The sequence below is a fragment of the Sinohyriopsis cumingii genome, chromosome 15 (genome assembly GCF_028554795.1).
Source record: "Sinohyriopsis cumingii isolate HCF-2022 chromosome 15, ASM2855479v2, whole genome shotgun sequence".
Taxonomy (NCBI): Eukaryota; Metazoa; Mollusca; class Bivalvia; order Unionida; family Unionidae; genus Sinohyriopsis; species Sinohyriopsis cumingii.
The window spans coordinates 71,333,818-71,353,952 of record NC_142975.1 but is presented as its reverse complement, the minus strand read 5'-3'; the positions used below and the strand labels follow the sequence as shown (position 1 = coordinate 71,353,952).

The window sequence follows — 20,135 nt, the reverse complement described above, 5'->3', positions numbered from 1 at the left end:
AAGGATGTACACAGACTGGGGGATATCATAAGTCTACATGATATCACCAACCTAGATATTGGCTGATACCACTATGCAACCAAATCCGATAATGATACATGATAATATTACTCATGTCCACATTACTTTTGAAGAAAAAAATCAGCAACTCAAAACTTCACTGGCAAACTTCTGTTTAAATAACCAACTGATAAAGGTACTGAGATAGTGGAGAACTTGTGTTCCCTAATTAGTTCCCTAATAGATTGTTCATTAGATCTATTTCAATATGAAAAGTTGCTTTCTACCTCTTGAAAGATCAATGGAATTTATCCTTAACATCTTGGCATGAACAATGGGCGTAAAAATATTCATCAGTCTGAATATTTAAACAAAACTGGGAAGGGGGGGGGGTCTGGAAAAAGATTACTTTTATTATAGTGATATTTGTGGAGAAGTCCCCCAACCTAGATGAATTTTTGTCTCTCTATAGAGACAATGGTGGCAAATGCAATCTCTTTCTTACTGTAATCCAAGAAAATGAATTACTGGTAGATCACCAGAGGGAAGAATGGTGAAAGTGAGAACTCATCTGGTAACAAACACTGCAATTTAAGTACCAATCACTGATGGATGTGGGCTTTAATTTCACGTGAATGAGAGTCAAAACTTCATACATTTCCAAGAAATATTAGTTAGATGGCACACCCCTTTTACATGTAATGTGGCAGCTCAATACCCTACTTGCAAAGCAAAACAAGCAAGCATTAAAGGAGCCACAGTGGTTCAGTAGTTAGCATGCCAGAGCCACAAACCAAACCACACAATGGTTCAGTAGTTCGCATGCCAGAACCACAAACCAAACCACACAGTTTTTCAGTAGTTAGCATGCCAGAGCCACAAATCAAACCCCACAGTGGTTCAGTAGTTAGCATGCCAGAGCCATAAACCAAACCACACTGGTTCAGTAGTTAGCATGCCAGAGGCACAAACCAAACCACACAATGGTTCTGTAGTTAGCATGCCAGAACCACAAACCAAACCACAGTGGTTCAGTAGTTAGCATGCCAGAGCCACAAACCAAATGACACAGTGGTTCAGTAGTTAGCATGCCAGAGCCACAAACCAAACCACACAATGGTTCAGTAGTTAGCATGCCAGAGCCTCAAACCAAACCACACAGTAGTTCAGTAGTTAGCATGCCAGAGCCACAAACCAAACCAAAGAAGTATTACATTTTGGGGAATGCAGTTTGAAAAATGAATGTGAAAATATCTGCTGTAAACTTTATAGCAACACTGTGTATTATCAAGTCAAAATAAATTTGTGAAAATTTGATGTCATGACTTTGCCAAAAATATCAAGATTTACAGTACTTTCAAGTTACTTAAATATAATTATGATATAAAACATTTAACATAATTAAGGTAAAATGCAATTTTAATATAATTAGGGTATAAAACATTTAACATAATTAAGGTAAAATGCAATTTTAATATAATTATGGCATAATCAACGTTTTGCTCGAGTAATTTAAGATTTCAAATAGATATTAATCACTGCACAACTACATTATGTACTTGCTTACAAGTGGAGTCCAACTGAAAAATACATAGACCCATATCTGCCACCACAAAATGTGAGGACAGATCTGGGTCTATGCAGTTTGTTAGGTGTAGTAAGTAGAAGAAACAACATAAACCCCAATTTGCCAGCACATTTATGCAATGGCAAATCAGGGTCTATGATCTTTGTTGTTGGACTTGATCTATAAGCAAATATATATGTGGTAATTTGCAATGTCTGCTATCTTCACTGCACTTCAAGCCAATGCCAGAAGAAATCATATGCTCTTCTTGGTTTTGTTAGTCAATTAATTTGAGCTGCAATGTAAATTCTTTCTACAAATCCAAGTTTTCATGTTTTTAGGGACATTTTGAATTTAAAAAATTTAAATGAATATGGAAAATTAAATTTCATATTTTTTAAACAAGAAACATTAATAATTCCAAGTTATGTGATTGCCTGTGATAAAAATTGTGTCAACACAAGATTAGGAAGTAGTGTCATGATCAGCCTTGATTATAGGAATTTGATAAATTATATTTCAGGGCCCGTAGTAGCACACTGCCAAATTATATGATAACTGTTAGGCATAGCAGACAGTGGTCTGTATGAATGCTTCAACCTGCTTTCATTGTCCACTGAAATCAGCATTATATCAAGTTTGGCAACTTATGACCTATAATAATAGAAAGAGAAACTTCCTACAATAGACAGTTACAACTATAAAGTAGATAATGCAGGGATCAAAGACAATCAATGCCTATGCAGAACTTTCTTCACCTCCTCAGTCAGACAGAAAAAATAGCATGGCCCAGCTAATCATCCTTTCATACCCAATGCCGTTTTTAACAATTAAAAAGTAGCTTTACTTTTCTGCTTCAAATCTCTTGTTCACCTCCTCAGTCAGACAGAAAAAATAGCATGGCCCAGCTAATCATCCTTTCATACCCAATGCCGTTTTTAACAATTAAAAAGTAGCTTTACTTTTCTGCTTCAAATCTTGTTGCAGAGTTAATTAACAAGCATCCATGCTATAATCAAATCTGACAAGCTTGCATGTTTGTGAAAAATACAACTTCCATGCACAGAATAAAATTAGCATAGATCAATTTGCATCCTAGACTGCTAACATTCAAATTGTCTAAATTGGATGATCAATGAGATGACTGCACAATGCAAATTCAGGAATCTGCCAATTCTTGGCAAAATAATTGAAGTATGTAGACTGCGTGTCACTTACTTTATACACAAGAATGCCATCAAATTCTACTCAAGGGTATTTACAAAGAACTTTTTTTTATATAAGTAGCTATTTTTATTGGCAAGAAAACATCATTTGTAGACATCAGTAAATTCTTGATATCAGGAAACTTTCTGTCAAGTAAACTTGACCGAATTCTGTTCAGCCATTTTTCATGTGAATTATTTGTAAAGTTTTCTGTTTTCAACCACACAGGGTCATTTAAATTTTATTGGTCTTCATCCTGAATGCTTGTTGTCAATTCTGTTCAACACTTATTTTTAAGAAGTTATTTAACACTTTTTCTATTTTTAGTAAGTGCAGTCATATTTGCTGGTACATCATCATTATTAGTATAAACTTAAAAGGTCTTTATATCTGGATGTTTTCTGTAAAATTTGTTAAAATTCAGTTGAGTACTTTCTAAGTTATCAGAATATTTTCCATTGTTATTTTCTATTTTTAGTATCTATTGTTAGTATCTACTGTTAGTATCTTGGACAGGGAAATGCAAACCATGAACACCTCCGTCTGCGTGGGTTCGAGTCTCGGATTCGGCTAATGTGGGTATGTGAGAAAGCTTGCCAGTAGCTTTTCGTGGGTCGGTGGTTCTTTCCGGGGTTTTCCCGGGTTCTTCCTCCACCATTAATACTGGCCGCCATGTATAGCCTATCGTGTGCTGAAAAATGGCGTTAAACCCTACAACAACAACAACAGCAAACCATGAATTGTTCAAGGTTGACCTACAGTGTCCTCAGGGTCCAGACTCTATTCATTAAATGGTCAGAAACTGTACTTAAGTGCTAGAGCATGTACTTCGATTGTAGCTTCTTCATTTTTATTAAATCCAAGAGAGATCATTAAATCATGAAATGCACCATTAACACTAGAACACAATTTGATTGGTCTCCAGTCTCAAGTTCTGCATTGGTAGTGCTACATGTAATGCTCAGTTCAGACATCACAAAAAATGTCACCCATGAAAATCAATACTTCTGCCTAATCTCATTCACAATATTTCACAAAGAAGGCTGAACTGAAAGCCTCTGTGGTGGAACTCAATTTCAATGAGTAATTTTAGGTGAGACATAATAAAGCTGTTTGAAGGCTGAACTGTAAGCCTCTGTGGTGGAACTCAATTTTATTGAGCAATTTTAGGTGAGACATAAAGCTGCCTGCAAGTGCATAATTTACAGCTATTCATACATGCTCTTGCTTTTATTTCAAAATATTCTAATTGAAATTTATTTTCATTAGATACAAAGTGATGTTTATATCACACATACAGAAGAATTCCATCAGTATATAAATTGATCACAAGAAATATAAATTATTTATGCAATATTTTATAGTAATGGAATCCATTGAGGAGGTACCACCTATAGGTCAAGACAAACTGCAAACAACATAGACCCTGATCTGCAGTCACATAATGTGCTGGCAGATCATGGTCTATTTTTGTTCTACTCATTACTCCAAACAAAATACATAGACCCAGAATGACCAGTGCATTATGCAATGACAGCTCTGAATCTGTGCAATCTTCAAGTTGGGTAAAACTTGTACATGGTATTTAACTCATTAACTCCTGGAAGTTTTTGTTGTTTTCACCTGAAATGTGAGTAGGAAACACACTTGGGGGCTATTTCTGAATACATCTTACTACATCGACTTCCAAGAGATTTTCCATTAGCCTAATGCCTTGTTGTGTTAGAAACATCGTTTTCCATTTTTTTATTTTGCTCACGCATGATCAGAAGGGTAAAGAAAGTTTTTTTGCTTAACGGACCCATCATTTTCGTATCGAGAAACCATTCTTTATTCCAAATGCCAACCGTATCCTACTTTTTGCAAAGATTCACCTGTCTGTGTGCAGTTCAGATCAGTCTGCCTTAGATCTGAGGCCAAAATCGGATTCTGACCATGGGCGAATTTTGGGTGAAAAATGGGTCCAAAAAATTAGGTTTTTCCCTCTGTATTTTGTAGTGCAATTAAAACGTCCAGATTATTTGGTATTATTGTAGAGCTACATCTGTCTACCTTTCTATAATACCATTCACTTTAGTGTATCATATATGACCTTGACGCTACAGAGCTTCGCAGTAGGCTACTACCTCCTGCCACGTAAATGTGGCGCCAGGGGTTAATGTGTTAAAGACTCTGGTAAGAGACTAAATATGGCCTGTCAATGGTAGACAAGTACACTCAGGCATACAAAGACTTGTGAATGTTAGACTTGTACACTTAGGTCTAAAAAGCCTTGTCAATGTTAGACTTGTACACTTAGGCATACAAAGCCCTGTCAATGTTAGACTTGTACACTTAGGCATACAAAACCCTGTCAATGTCAGACTTGTATACTTAGGCATACAAAGACCTGTTATTTTAAACTTGTACACTTAAGCACACAAAGCCATTCAGTGTTAGATTCATTCAAGGCATTCAAAGCCCCATCAATATTCAGATCCATGTAAGACATAAAATGCCCAGTCAATGTTAGATTAATAAAACGCATACATAGCCCAGACAATGCTAGATTCATACAAGGCACTCAAATGCCCAACAGTGTTCAGAACAATGTTAGCAATACAAAGTTTTATCATTGTTCAGATCAATATAACAAAGCCCAGTCAATGTTACATTCATACAAGGCACACAATTTAACCCCTGTCAATGTTTGATCTATATAAAGTATAATAAAGCCCAGTCAATGTTAGATTCATACATGGCAAACAAATCCCTGTCCATGTTCAAATCCATATATGGCATACCAAGCCTTGTCAATGTTCAGATCCAAATAGGGCATACAAGGACTCAGTCAATTTTCAGATCCATACAAGGCAAACAAAGCCTTGTCAATGTTCAGATCCATGAAAGACATACATAGGTCTTTCAGTATTTAGATCCATGCTTGGTTCAAGTCAAGAACAACCTGCACTAATATAATACACAGTGATCATACCCGCCATATTCCCAGAGTGCTGTGGTGGTGGGGTGGATTTTGAGACTAAAAGAGTGAAAAAGTTTGTTTTGAGGACAAAACACTGAGGACAAAAATACTGAGGACAAAACACTATACAAAATGATTGGAAATTTAAATCTGAATAAGAAGAAAATTAATTATTTTGTTCAAAGCATTTAATAAACTTTACAAAGAACAAGATGGCTGGTAGACCAGGTATATCAAATATTATCACTATACATATACACAAATGTGCAAAGACTGACCTGATCACAACAACACTCACATTAAAAATAAACATACACCAAGTTTATGTCTTTAAAATCCATTGGAGGTACAGAAGCTTAATCAAATGCAGTCTTTGTTTAACTCTCCATAGTTCAACTGGGGTTCTGAAGGTAAAACACATGTCATTAGTGTTCATCTTTGCACTTACTAGAGTCTGGATTGTACTCACGGCTAATCAAACTTCCCTTCTGGATTCTGAGACTGTCAGTAAATCCTGGTCCAAACAGATATTCTTGACAACCATTAACGCTACCGTTGTAAAAACTGTATCTGATGCTGTCTGGCCACGAGATACGTCTATATAGAAAAATGAATATACTTCCATTTGGGACTCTAGGCCATTTTATTGGGTTTGAAGGGGGGAGGAGAGGACATAATACCTTCAAGTTTAATGAGGGCTCTACCGCTACTAAAGCAGTAACAAATATGTCTGTCCAGTACAGGTGTTACTGCTTATCAACACCAATCAGCTGTGCAAACACAAGCATGTGCTTTATTATAATGTGTTTCAATCAATCTATTTCATGGCTAAAATCATCCAGAAAAGCATGGGTCAATTAACAGTTAGTATTTTAACAAGATTAAAGATAATGAATCATAATAAAGAAAACTAATCTGCACGTTCAATTCAGCTTGCTTTTCTGCTCCACCAAGTAAAATCTCCCTTGTCAACCAAGAGTGCTGTAAAGAAAATGTGTTTGCTTTGCTTGCTTCACTGATAGTTTATTGCTTCCAGAATCACTCAAAAACTGAATCACGCTTGAACACTGTTCTGACAACTGAAATAATCATGCTTTGCATTTTATATATGGAGTAAAATCTGACTTCAACAAAACAATATTAGATATCTTACAATTCTTTAATATATACTTAAGTAGCTATAAATAAATTTAAAAAATCATAAAAAAATAACAGAATTATTGCATAAACTTGGCTATATAATCACAAATTCAGTTGTGTATTCTTTGTTTTTAAATTTTAAACCATGCCTCATCATTGATTGTAATCAATACTATTTTATCCCACAATATAAGATGAGCTTTAAAAAGAACAAGGGTGCCAAGAATGGCACACTATTTACCTGCCCCATGTTAAATAATTATCTATGCACACATTAGCACTCTCCGTTACGGATCACTGCCACCTCACCTCTGTCTACATGGGTTTGAGTCTCGGATTCAGCCAATGTGGGTATGTGAGAAAGCTTGCCAGTAGCTTCTCGTGAGTTGGTGGTTCTTTTCGGGGTTTTCCCAGGTTCTTCCTCCACCATTAATATTGGCTGCCATGTATGGCATTAAACCCTACAACAACAACAACACATTAGAAGTATATGATTGACACTGACAATTAATGACCAAGAGATCTCAGTAAACTCTACCTTCGTTAATGATAAAAGCCTTGAAGTCTACATAATATGCAGAAACTATCATTTTCTTACTGGACTTAAATTTAGACTCCATTCTCTGTTTCTCTATTACTTCAAGTGAAAATGATCCACAATGTTTGGTCAAGGAACTTGCTCTAGAAACTAAAGGTATTCTGCAAAACAATTCTTCTTTGTGTCATAATGACCTCCAAGGCTCAATATTTACTTTTCGCAGCATTAACAGCAACCAGCAAACATAAGTCCACTAGCACAGTTCACATTCTGAAATATAAATTTTAACACACTTCCAAAAATGTCACCAACAAGAAACTTCATTTTTTTCAGCTAGCAATATCAGAATTGTAACAAGAAAAATACTAGTTTGCTAGTGTCCATTTTAAGCTCTGATCTTGATAATTGACCATTTGACCCCAAAATTGATAGGTCTCTTGAAGACCTTAAGTGCAAGCTTTCTACAAACTCTAGCTAAAGTACATGTCTATATAGCTAAAGTTATTATACAAAATCTATTTTTACTTTCAGTCACAGTTAACTGGGCTTTTGACTTTTTGTTCCCTAAACCAATATCATTCTTCCTTGCAAGCTAATGAACTAAGTTTGGTACCTGTCAGTGGTCGACAATCTGTCACTGTGCAAAAAATAAAATTTAGAACTGACTAACCAATGGATGGACAAATGCCTTATACATGGACAACATCATAACATAATAAGCTTGGCCATATGGTAGGTGTATAAACATGTCTTGAACCTTTAATCTGTCACCATATTCATCTGAAGTTGCTATATCAAATGCAGAAAACAAAAACTATAAAAAACCACGTGGAACAAAATCATATAAAACTTTTCCTATAGCACTGTTTTCTTTGTTCTAGCTGTATTCAACTCTCAAACAAAGCTAAATAAAAACTAAATACCAATATTAAAATCATCTCCCCTATTATGGGCAAATGGCATTTGTAAATATGTGGCACTGAGTTATCAAGATGCAATAAATGACAACATAAAATAAACACGCTGATGACATAACTCCTAATGCTGTATTTATCTCCATGGTAACAGATGTTCATTATCAGTTTTTTGTTATCTACTTCAATAATATATACATTTACCCTGAAGATACATGTACTAACTTGCGAAAGTAAACTAACGAATAAACAGTTACAAATAATATAAACAAACTACTCAGAACCAGTGATCCCCCAATTACTAGGTTTCTTTCTTATCCCCAGTGCAAACAATCCACAAAGTTTAGAGTAGTCATGTGACCTGGATCAAAAGGTATTGTATGCAAATCGGAAGTGGAAATACAGATGGATACCATCACATGGAATGCTCTATCGATCGTTGTGCTTTTGTAATGCCAATTTTTAGCGCACGACAGGCTATACATGGCCAATAGTATAACTGGTGGATGAAGAATTTGGGAAAACTGCAGCAATAACCACCGACCCAGGGAAAGCATTCTCACATACCCACATCAGCCAAGCCAGAGACTCAAACCCATGCAAAGTTAAGATGGCATTACCCAGTTTTAAGTCCACTTGGCCACCCAGAGTCCCTGTATGTTTGTCATATGAAAATCATTTTTTTTTGTGTTCTGGTATTTTGTATCAAACTTGTTTTGGTAAAACTTTGGATGTTTTTACATGTTTAGGAAGAGCTGAAAATTAAAATTACCTTTAAATTTTTTTAACATGTCATTATTAAGAAGTGATAGAAACTGTGGAGACAGTATAGTATCAAAACTTTTGTGCACCTTTAGTCAAGAGTGAGGTGTGCAAATTTTTTGCATGTAAGTAACAAAGTGTTTACTTACTTTTCAGTTCTCTTCACTTCTTCTTGAACCCAATGTGTAGTAATAACACACTTTGCCCTCACCTTCATTGCTCAGCCAAGTTGCTCTAATTGTGATAAAGACAACAGTACTTCCTCTATTCTTTTACTATATTTGTTTGTCCTAACAAAAATTATTGGTCCTCCTCATCAACTAAGAAATATGTCTTGCTTGAGATATAAGCTGTAACTTTAATAATTTATTTCACACTGTTCAACTGAGTGAATATTTTTCTGACCTCGGGTTTTCTTTCAATATCACTTATGGTTTCCAAACTGATGGTACACGTTACAGATAGACTTGATTCTTGTTATTTATTAGAAACTTAGTACAATACATGCGCTAAATGCCACAATTTCATTCTGCTTCAAAACATAACGAAGTGCAATACTGCATATAAAACTTATATTCTAGCTATAGACCATTGGGTTCATTAATCCAAATAAGCAAAGACTGGTTAAGAAACCAAAAGAACAAGTACTTGATTATGATATTTTCTCTTCTTATCAATTTTTATCTTACTTATACCTTTAATTTTGTTTTCAGTCTATCACAGTCAGCCATGTTTCTTAGACCAATTAATGGTCATCGATCACCAGCATTAGCTAATCCATGTCTTTTCTAAAGATAATCGGGTGTCTGATAATTCTGTGAATTTTAGGACACAACATATTTAAGTATGGGAAAAGACAATTTCCAGGGAAAATACAGAAAATACAGTATCTTAAATTTGATTTTTAAGCTGTTCTGAAGAACCAATCATCAGTGTTTACATTTCAACTTAATTACTCCCAACACTACAAAAAAGTAATTGACTTCTTAAGAGAAATAAATTACAATGAGTATAGGCAATTAAAATGCATCCAGTGATTAACCTTCCATGAACTGATGAAATTTGAGGTTTTAGAAAATACAAAAATCCACCAAGCAACTGAACTGGTCAAGATCAAATTTCGTACAATTTCTTTCTAATTCCATGGAATCTTCTCCTTTAATGGAATCTGTACAAGGATGAAAAATTCACAGAACTTCTTAGCAAGCAATTGCAATTTGATACACAATCTGTAATCCCTCTAGAACTTGTTAATTTCCTTAAATATCCACAACCTTTCCTAAAAATGATAACTGCCTCTTTGAAGGGATAAAAACCTCTCTGAACTCTTAATCCAATTAAATGTTACGCAATGTGCAATCCATCAAGAAATATGGGGTTATCTTCCTGTATCTCCCATTACTTGTCAGTAACAAACTTGGCCAAACCATGCATCCCAATGCTAATGTTATATAGTTATCATTAGGCCATGTAGAAATCTGTAGTTTTCTTTATACATCCAGCACAACTGGGGATACCAACTGTCTGTAATTTTTTAAAGTATCCATGTGAGGTCTGAATCATCGCTAAACCAATTATCTATCAGCAAAAGACTCTACAACAGGTACAGAAACAACAGCTGACTACTTGAGAAATATATATATATATACAATGCAAAACACACCATTATAGATCCCCACCTCCTCCATTAGAGCACTTTTCCATAAGAAATTACCTTTCTCCCCATGGTAGCAAGTAATGGATTCACTTCACCCTTCCCCTCTCTGTTGTAAAGCTTATTAAATTATCAAGGTGCAACCATCACATGGTTTTAGGTTTTGGGGAATTTCTTTCAGATTAATTTTATTACTAGGAGGCAATATATCACCCACATATTTTCAAGGCAAGTAAAATAATACATCACACAGGTGCCTGAATGTTCAAGGTCTTTAAAAGCCAATTAATATTTTAGTGTGAATTTTAAAAGAGGATACTCAGGTGAACTACCCATGGTCCCAAATTGAGGGAATCGGTATGGTCAACAATAATATTTTTTACAAACCTCAACCTTATTGAACGATCATATTTAAATCCCATCCTTGTACTGACATTCATGGGCACCTGCACATAAGGGTGATGGGGGGGGGGGGTTTACACCTGTAAAACTTGATAGCTGACCACTACATGTTGGATCACCCCCCCCAATAATTCTGCGGGTGCCCCTGCTGATATTCTCTTTCTTTCCTGTTACCATTTTAAACTCCTAGAACAGTACTTATACAAGAATACTCTCCCCCACTCACACCCCAGAAGAAAAAAAATTTTGTTTCTCGTTTCATTATCTTGGATATGTTCTCATCCATATTTTTGGGGCTGATTTATTTCAAACATGATCATACTGGTTGTACCAAAAGTGAAATCCATCAATGAAGTTGCATCCAGGTCTGTGATGATGAATGTAAGGATGCAAATTTTATCGATCTATGAAGAACGCATTAACTTGGGGCAAGAGAAAAATTAGATTTATGGGGACAGGTGCTTGTTAAATCACTATACTGCAATGATTTCTAATGTCTGTGTCAGGAAAGGAAGTGATTCTTAATTAAGCCTTGGTTTACATAACCGTTAAATACTTGAAAATGGAAGGGTACCTTCGATTTTAAATTGGAACTGTCAGATTTGAAATTTTCCAGATCTGTTGTATGGAATTCTATAAGTCATGCTGACTGAAATTTTGGCACCTAGTTATAAAAGGCGGTAAATATATTTAATCCTGACTGGTTATGCTAAATAAATGGTGTGATTCCCACATGAAAATTTCTTGGGGGTTAAATTGCCCCATCAAAAGATCTAGTCAATCTGCAATTTTTCTGCAAGAGTGAAAGTATAACTCCAAGACTGAATCTGGAAGAAATTCCCTCGTAAAACATTGGTCAAAGGGATCAGATGTCTGGAAAGTCAACGGACACAATTTTCACGGTATAAGTGAACAAAGCTTCAAAGCACAAGGTATTTGCATCAATTTCATGCAATTTGTTGATACCAACATAATGATTTGCTTTAATTTAATTGTTTATATTTGCATGAATTTATTTGTTTAAATCTGTAGATCAATTTTCTTGATATGAGTATAAGTGTGTTTGAGGTAATCTATCTGAATTCGTACAATGATCTTTATATAAGTTTGACGAATTGTTTGAATTTTGTCGTCTTGATTGTTATAGGAATCTAAGAATTTCATGTATTACTTTAGTTGATATGAATTAAGAGAATCCATTTGAGTTCACCGATCTTAGATGATTTCATGAATGCTAAAGACCTGAATGTGTGTATTCACTAAAAATAACGTAGTTAAACCATGTAACTATTGATTCATTTGTGTAATTGAGACAAGAACGAAACCATTATTTCTTGTATAATGTTAATGGGAATCAGTGATGAAATAACCATTAGGAAGTACATTAATCTTGTGAAACTAGGTTTGTTTATGGCCTGCCATGTTTAGCTTGACCTGATAGCCTTTGGTCTGGTCAAATTCCAATAGAACAATGTCTGACATAACGAGAGGGAGTAATGATCTGTTCCAGTAGGACAAATGACAGAACATTTAGGCTGCTTCTGTTTATTTTGAAAGGAGAAATAGCTCCATGGACGTATCCACACACCTACTTATCCAAGTATCTATGTACTTACGTATCCACCTACCCACACAAAGTTTGAGGGTAAAAAGAGGTGACACAGTAGGGAGGTTAGAAAAGGGAGTCGGAGTGGACCGGAATAAGCAGGTTATGAAGTTGCACAAGGCAATGACTTTGATCGTTCACTCGATTATATGATTAACCAATTCTATCATTTAAAACAGATCCAGTATTTATATAAATATATTTGTGTTTGAAATTCGGTGAAAGATTTATTCCAAAAAGACGTAACAAGGTACAACCTCATAATACCGTAACCGCTACACTGAACTGATCTTACTGTGCAGTAACCATCTAACGTCTTCACTTACACTTACACCTTTGGACTCCAAAATTAATAGCTTCTTCCTTAGTGCAAGTCATGCACAAATTGTAGTAACTGCCAATGGTGGATAAATTGTGTTGTGCAGAAACCTTTTTCTTTTCAGTAACAGTGACCATGACACTTTACCTTTTGACCCCTAGATCAACAGAGTTCCTTATCCAAGTGCAAGCCATCCACAAAGTTTGGCTAGTGACTGTAAACTATATTACTTCAATCATTCTGTGGAAACAGCGTTCTTTTTTTCCATCATAGTAATGTTGATCTTTGACCTTTGACCTTTAGATCCCCATATTGAAAGGTTTCATCATTATCCCATGCTAAAACCATCCAATTTTTTATTGTGGAGAAATTAAACTAGTTGTTGTTGTTGTTGTTGTGGGGTTTAACACCATTTTTCAGCACACGATAGGCTATACATGGCGGCCAGTATTAATGGTGGAGAAAGAACCTGGGAAAACCCCGGAAAGAACCACTGACCCACGAGAAGCTACTGGCAAGCTTTCTCACATACCCACATTGGCCGAATCCTAGACTCGAACCAATGCAGTCAGAGGTGAGATGGCAGTGATCCGTAACAGGGAGCGTTTTAGACCACTCGGCCACTCGAGGCCCTGTAGCCATCTTTACCCTCCTTTATTGTTGTTTAGAATATATTTTAATTTTCATCTATTCTACTTTGAAATTTTATTTTCTTTTAAAATGAAAATTATGTAAAGATCAGCATTATTCAACTCAATGTCTTTTTGTGTAAATCTAAATTGGAAAACTTAGCTAAGAATTGGAAACATAAATATGGATTTTATTCAAAAACCTAAAAAAATTCCTGCATTATTTTAAATAAATCTCCGTTAACTGACCTCCGTTAAATTGCTGTTTTTAGTTTCATTACACAGAAAAGGAAATGAGCTGAATAACATTGAATATTAAATTGATGGAGATTGTAATGAGGATATCACCATCTTTCAACAAAAGACGGTCTTATATCAGAGGAAATGTTTAAATTGGATGCTGGTAAGCAACATCAAATGGAATTTAAACTAGCATCTGGATGCAATTCTATTTATGTTCTTTATGGATTCCAGAAGTGCATCCCAACAGCCTGAATCGTATGGTAATTACTGCCTTCTATAATGAATACCATTAGAATAGCTAAGTTCCATGATAATTGATTGTAATGTAAACCTTCTTGTTTACACGTACCATCTGCTTCTTCATTTATTAGATGCATAAAAAAGCACAGATTGTGGTTACAGCAACTGGGTATCGCACATAGTAACATGTTGGTCTTCTTTGGGCAATGTTTATCATTAAGCAAACCACTAAAATGCAATACAAATTAAAATATTTACATCCAAATAAATTATGTCGTGCCACTTGCAGCAAGCATGACAACTTTTCTATCATTATACAATAACTTTTTTGTTGCCTTTAATGGCAGATTGCATTATTAAATCAACCAAGAAAACGTAGAAGTAACTAGCCTTAAAACACAGAATTTAAAGTAGCACATTGGGGTAAATTCTAGATACCTGAACAAGGATTCTTTCAAGCAAATATTAATTTGTTATTGTTATTGTTTTGGATTTAACGCCATTTTTTCAACATATGACAGGTTATATAGACAATGGCCCACAGGAAGCAACTGGCCAACTTTCTCACAATTAACACTATTGTCTCAATTGCAAGAACAAACTTAAAGACCTAATAATGTTCCCTACCTTAAATATTTTCAGCATGTTTTTTAATTTCATGGTGTTTGTTTTTTGTAATAATATCATTATATATGGGTTTTTTATGTTATAGGTGTTGTCTAATTGTTGTATAGCACTTAGAGCTTCCAAAGATTAGGCACTATACAAAGTCCTCATTATTATTAATATTATTATTATTACTGTCTGATCCCAAGACTTGAACACAAGTGAACGGAGGTGAGACAGTAGTAATAGGTAAAGGCGAGTGTTTTAGACCACCCACCCCTTCCCCAATATTGTACATATAACACAATGTTTAGTGCTAAGCAAGAAGCTGCCATGACCTGCCAAAAGTTGTGAAATGAAATATATATCATGGTGACATACTTCTTATTGAAAGATGTTCTACATATTTGCAAGGTTGTCTGTAGGATCAAATGTGACCTCTGTCAGTTAAGTTCGCCATATTCAAGTCCGTTAATTATAATTGCTGCTATATTAAGAAATAGTGCCACTAGTTTTAAAGAAGGCACCTTAACTTCCATGAAAACTGGAGATGTCAATCATTCCACTGAGCACTGTCCAAGTCTCTTTCACGTCAATGGAAGGGGATTAGTGATGTTCAAACTACTCATAGGGTAACATGCACATCAAGTTACCCACATGAAGAATTATCAAATGATGAGTTAAAATGCAAGCACAAATACTCAGATTAAACAAATTAAACTTTTTGCAAACCTCTTTTAAAATGAAGCCATCATTACAAGCAATTAATGATATTGCTTTGATTAACTCAGGGGTTTTTTTTCACCATCATCAGAAGAAAAAAAGATTAATTATTTTAACTATACATTACAAAATACATGCACAGTACTGTGGTTTTAATTGTAAAGCTCTGGTAGAGAATTTGATTGTAAAATTATAAAAAAATGTTCTTGCTACCGATGACAAGAAATGACTATATCTTAAACCAATAAATATATATATCCACTTATGCTTTATTTCTCTCATATACTTCTCCATCAAACTATCTCTCATTCTCCCACTTTTTATCATGGAATAGCAGTAACCCAGTTGGTAGAGTGCTGTTGTAATTTCAATATCCACAAAAGCCAAGCAAGGGCGGCTGACTTGGTTGTGTACTTGGGCAAGGCACTTGGCTCCTATTTGCCTTTCATGATATAGCCAACAATGTGTTAAAAGTGTTGTTAAACCAAACCACCCAACCCTATTTTATCTGGAGGGAGAAGTCAATTCTCCCATTTTTGTGACCCTAGTTCAATCCTGATTTTTTTTCTTCAATTTATTCATTTAATTAATACCTATTTTTGGCTTGGATGGGGCAATGTGCATTGCCTGCAAGTATCCCTTTCCAAAGGAAATCATCTGTAGTTGTTCTATGCAACATTTTAATTAGAAATACAGCTGGTTGTCCATGGAAACATTACAGTCATTTAGCAGACATGCAACAGATTTCCAGCAATGATTTTACTTCAGGTATTTTATGTACATTTTGTTGCTGTTAAAGCAGAGCAAAAGCAAAAAAAGCTTTTACAGCAGACAAATTTGAAGAAAAACAAGGGTTAATCCAGGACAAAACAAATGTACAACCTGTAATCCCAGGTAAATCTGATTACACCAATGCTTGGCATCAGACTGGTTTACTGTTCATTAAGTATCATAAAGGTGGATATTCTACAAAATTTGTATCAACGTATGGTAGATTTTGAAAAAATAAACAGCCACATTTTATTACAATAAAAATGATGGTCTTACAGATAACATTTGTGACAGTTAATACATTTTTCAAAACAAGTACTTACAGACACCTAATAAGATTCAAATTTACAATCTTTACAATTATTAACAAGTCCACAACACTTGTGTTTCTAACAATAACAGGTGTCATAAATTGTTTAACACAGCTCAGTCACTTTAAATACAATGATAATCAAAACTAATGCAAGGGGGCCAAACTAATATATTTTTCAAGATCTTGGTAGGGAATATTTTTAGTTCTAGCTACATCATATTAAAGAAAATTATCTCAAATTACAATTTGTACTTGCTTATAATTAAAACTGCAAACAATAAAGATCCTGATCGGTCCATGCATAATGTGCCTGCAGATAAGGGTCTATGTTGTTTGTTTTACTTATCACTCCTAATAAACTGCACAAACCCAGATCTGCCAGCACATTGTGCAGTAGCAGATCTGGATCTATGCAGTTGTAGTTGGACTCCTCTTGTAGGCAAGTATACATGGTGTGTGTGCCACACATCACTATCCATTAGGTTGTTTCTGTGGCAGTAAATTGAGTGCCGTTCTTTTGACTCACATTCTTCACCTTTTAACCCGCATTCTCACATCTTTTGGATGAAATATTTTCATTTTTTTTAAATAAAAAAACATGAGTAGAGCATAATATTTTATATTTTGAATAAAAATTCTTTGAAATTTTCAGATCATGGTGAGGAGAGCAATATTTATGTAGGTATATTGCTGAAAACTGTACATACACATGCAGCAGATCTAGGAATCAAAGAAAATATTTCAATAATACCCCAGTAACAAAAATACTCTCATTTCATGTGCATTTTACATAATTTTAAATTTACAAGCTTTAGAATTGAATTTTTTCCATGATCTTTATGATAAAAGTTTTTGGCACCAGAACACATAACCCAGGATAATCCTTCTTTTTCTGTCATGAAAATTTTAACTTGTCGGGATGGAACAGTTGTTGTTGTTGCTGTGGGGTTTAACGCCAATTTTCAGCACATGACAGGCTATGCATGGCAGCCAGTATTAATGGTGGAGGAAGAATCCAGAAAAACCCTGGGAAGAACTACCAACCCACAAAAAGCTACTGGCAAACTTTCTCACATACCCACATTGGCTGAATCCTAGACTTGAACCCACAGAGACTGAGGTGAGATGGCAGTGATCCGTAACAGAGAGCACTTTAGACCACTCGGCCACATGGGGCCCCTCAGGACAGAACAGCAAATTAGCCATGAAAACAATGTTTTCTAAAAACCACTACACATCTTAGCAATTTCATTAATCAAATTGATACTCTAGATGCTGAAGGATTATCCTTTAAATAAAGCTTAAAGGTGTAATTGCTAGAATTTATAAATGCTCTGCTAAATGCCTCTTTGAAAAACACAACTCCACCCACATATGACTGAAATGTCAACAGACTGAAATGTCAACAGACTGAAACCATAAATGACTCACTAGCCAGCACTATCAGGGCTAGATGTCTGTTATGCAATTAAATTCAAGCAAGGAAGTACATTGTCTGGCTTGTTGAAGCACCTCTCACAAATGAACTGTTGTCAATCTATAATATAATTTCAAGTTTAAATGGTTACAATTTTAAAAATTTCTCATCCAGTCTGCGATATTTTTAACACATTGTGTCAGGGTCATCTTCAAAACTCAACTGGATGATCAACATATTGTGTGTGTGTGATTTGGAATTTTAACGTAGCTTTAACAATTTTTCAGTCATATTGCTACGATGTCTGCAGTGTGACAGTTTATAGTGATGTCTAGCACTGGGGCATCATGCCACAGACATGTAGCATAATGTCCCACCCAGTCAAATTATTCTGACACCAGGCCGACCAGTCCTAACACTAACCTCTTAATGCTGAGCGCCAAGCGACCCTGGCAGTTATTAGTAACAATTTTATAAGTCTTTGGTATGACTCGGCCATGGATTGAACCCAGGACCTCCTGCATCCGAGGCGGATGCTCTAACCACTAGGCCACCGGAGCGGTTCAACGTATTGTAAAAATACATTCTACTTTCATCAGTTGCTTTTTCCATACCATACTTAACAAGCCCATACTTAGCACAAGCCCATCCCCATCCCATTTTGTCAAAATTATAATAAATATATCCCGTATATAGTCACTTACAAATCAAGTCAAACTACAAATATGAATCCTACGCTATTGTAGCATAATGCGCCTGCAGTCCAGGGTCTATGTTTTTTTCTAAAAACTGCACTCAGACCCAAATCTGACGGCACATTATGAGACGTTAGATCTGGGTATGTGTAGTTTGCTATGTTTACTCGACTTAAAAGCAAGTGTATGGGGTAGTACATGAATGGATATCTGTCATTGATAATAAACCAATCCCTTCCATTTCACAAATTACAATGCTTGCCCCCCACCCCATCTTGTCATGTGACAATTATACTGCAATAAAGACCGAAATTTATTTTGGCACACATTGCCATGTTAATGAACAGGCATAGCTATCTCTGCTCTGGAAATCCATCAATGGGAAATGATATCATGAATGGCAATCAAAAGGTACTTCACAACAAAGGATCACTCGGAAACAATACTGTTCTAGGCTAAATTGTGTGATAAGCAATGAAATGGTGCAAAATTTTGTAGAGAAAATTTCACATTACCTTCTGACATGGTTGGCATGACATTAAGTTTGACGTATAGGTTAGACTTAGCCGTAAATTATTGACTGCAAGGGATAGAATCTGCTCTGTTTGGGGAATCTACTGAATTTTAATTAGGGTCTGTTCAATAAAGGTCTGAGACATCGAAGATGATATGTTTAATGCAAGGTCAATAGAGGTAAATGTCAAGACTTGAGACAAACCGGGGATAATTTTACAGACTTGGGCCATTTGAAACAGGTGTCATAAAATGATATTTTCCAGAATAGTTATTAATAAAGGTAGACTAGAGAGGATTATTCTGACTTTGATGGGAGTCATACAAGTTTTGGTGGCTAAAGAAGTAATCCTGATTGGCAAAGATAAATGAGGGGAAGGGTGTCCCCAGATGGAATTCAAGGTTTTAAAGCAATCTCCCTCATGATACTAGTCAAATCAAGTTTTTCTGCCAAGGGTGAAAGTCTGTGGGACTCCGAGGAAAATTATAAGTAATTTATAATCATCCAAATCATCCAAGGGACAAGAGGTCTGGAACTTTGAGAGACCCAGAGCCAGAGATGAGACAGAGGAAATTCTCTGATGATAAGTGAGCAAGGGTTCAGGAAGGCATAAAGGTATTGTCTCAGTTGCATACAAATGTTCATTGATGTAAGCTTGTAATTATTTGTTGAATTTAATTTTATTTTATATTCAATCTTCAATTTTCTTCGAGTTCAGAAGTTAATTGCTTGCATGCATTTTGTCTCAAATGCTATATGGTTCATGTATTATATCAATGAGTACAGATTTAGTTGTTTGGTATGTAATAGAAATCATGCATCATAAAGATTTAATGCTTTGTATAACATATGCTGAGAATTAGTTTTCTATGTCAGGAACTGTCTGTCATTGAATCACTAATTAGCAACATAAT

General features: G+C 35.2%; 1 protein-coding gene and 2 long non-coding RNA genes across 9 annotated transcripts in view; 2 read left to right on the top strand and 1 right to left on the bottom strand.

The window, feature by feature from the left end:
• LOC149782047 (rap1 GTPase-activating protein 1-like) overlaps positions 1-20,135 on the bottom strand; it is a 435,320-nt gene that overhangs the window by 253,027 nt on the left and 162,158 nt on the right. The gene's annotated exons all lie outside the window — the stretch shown is intronic.
• Positions 1-20,135, top strand: part of LOC149782048 (uncharacterized) — a 202,569-nt gene that overhangs the window by 56,794 nt on the left and 125,640 nt on the right. The gene's annotated exons all lie outside the window — the stretch shown is intronic.
• Positions 1-20,135, top strand: part of LOC149782049 (uncharacterized) — a 58,252-nt gene that overhangs the window by 1,454 nt on the left and 36,663 nt on the right. The window lies entirely within an intron of this gene.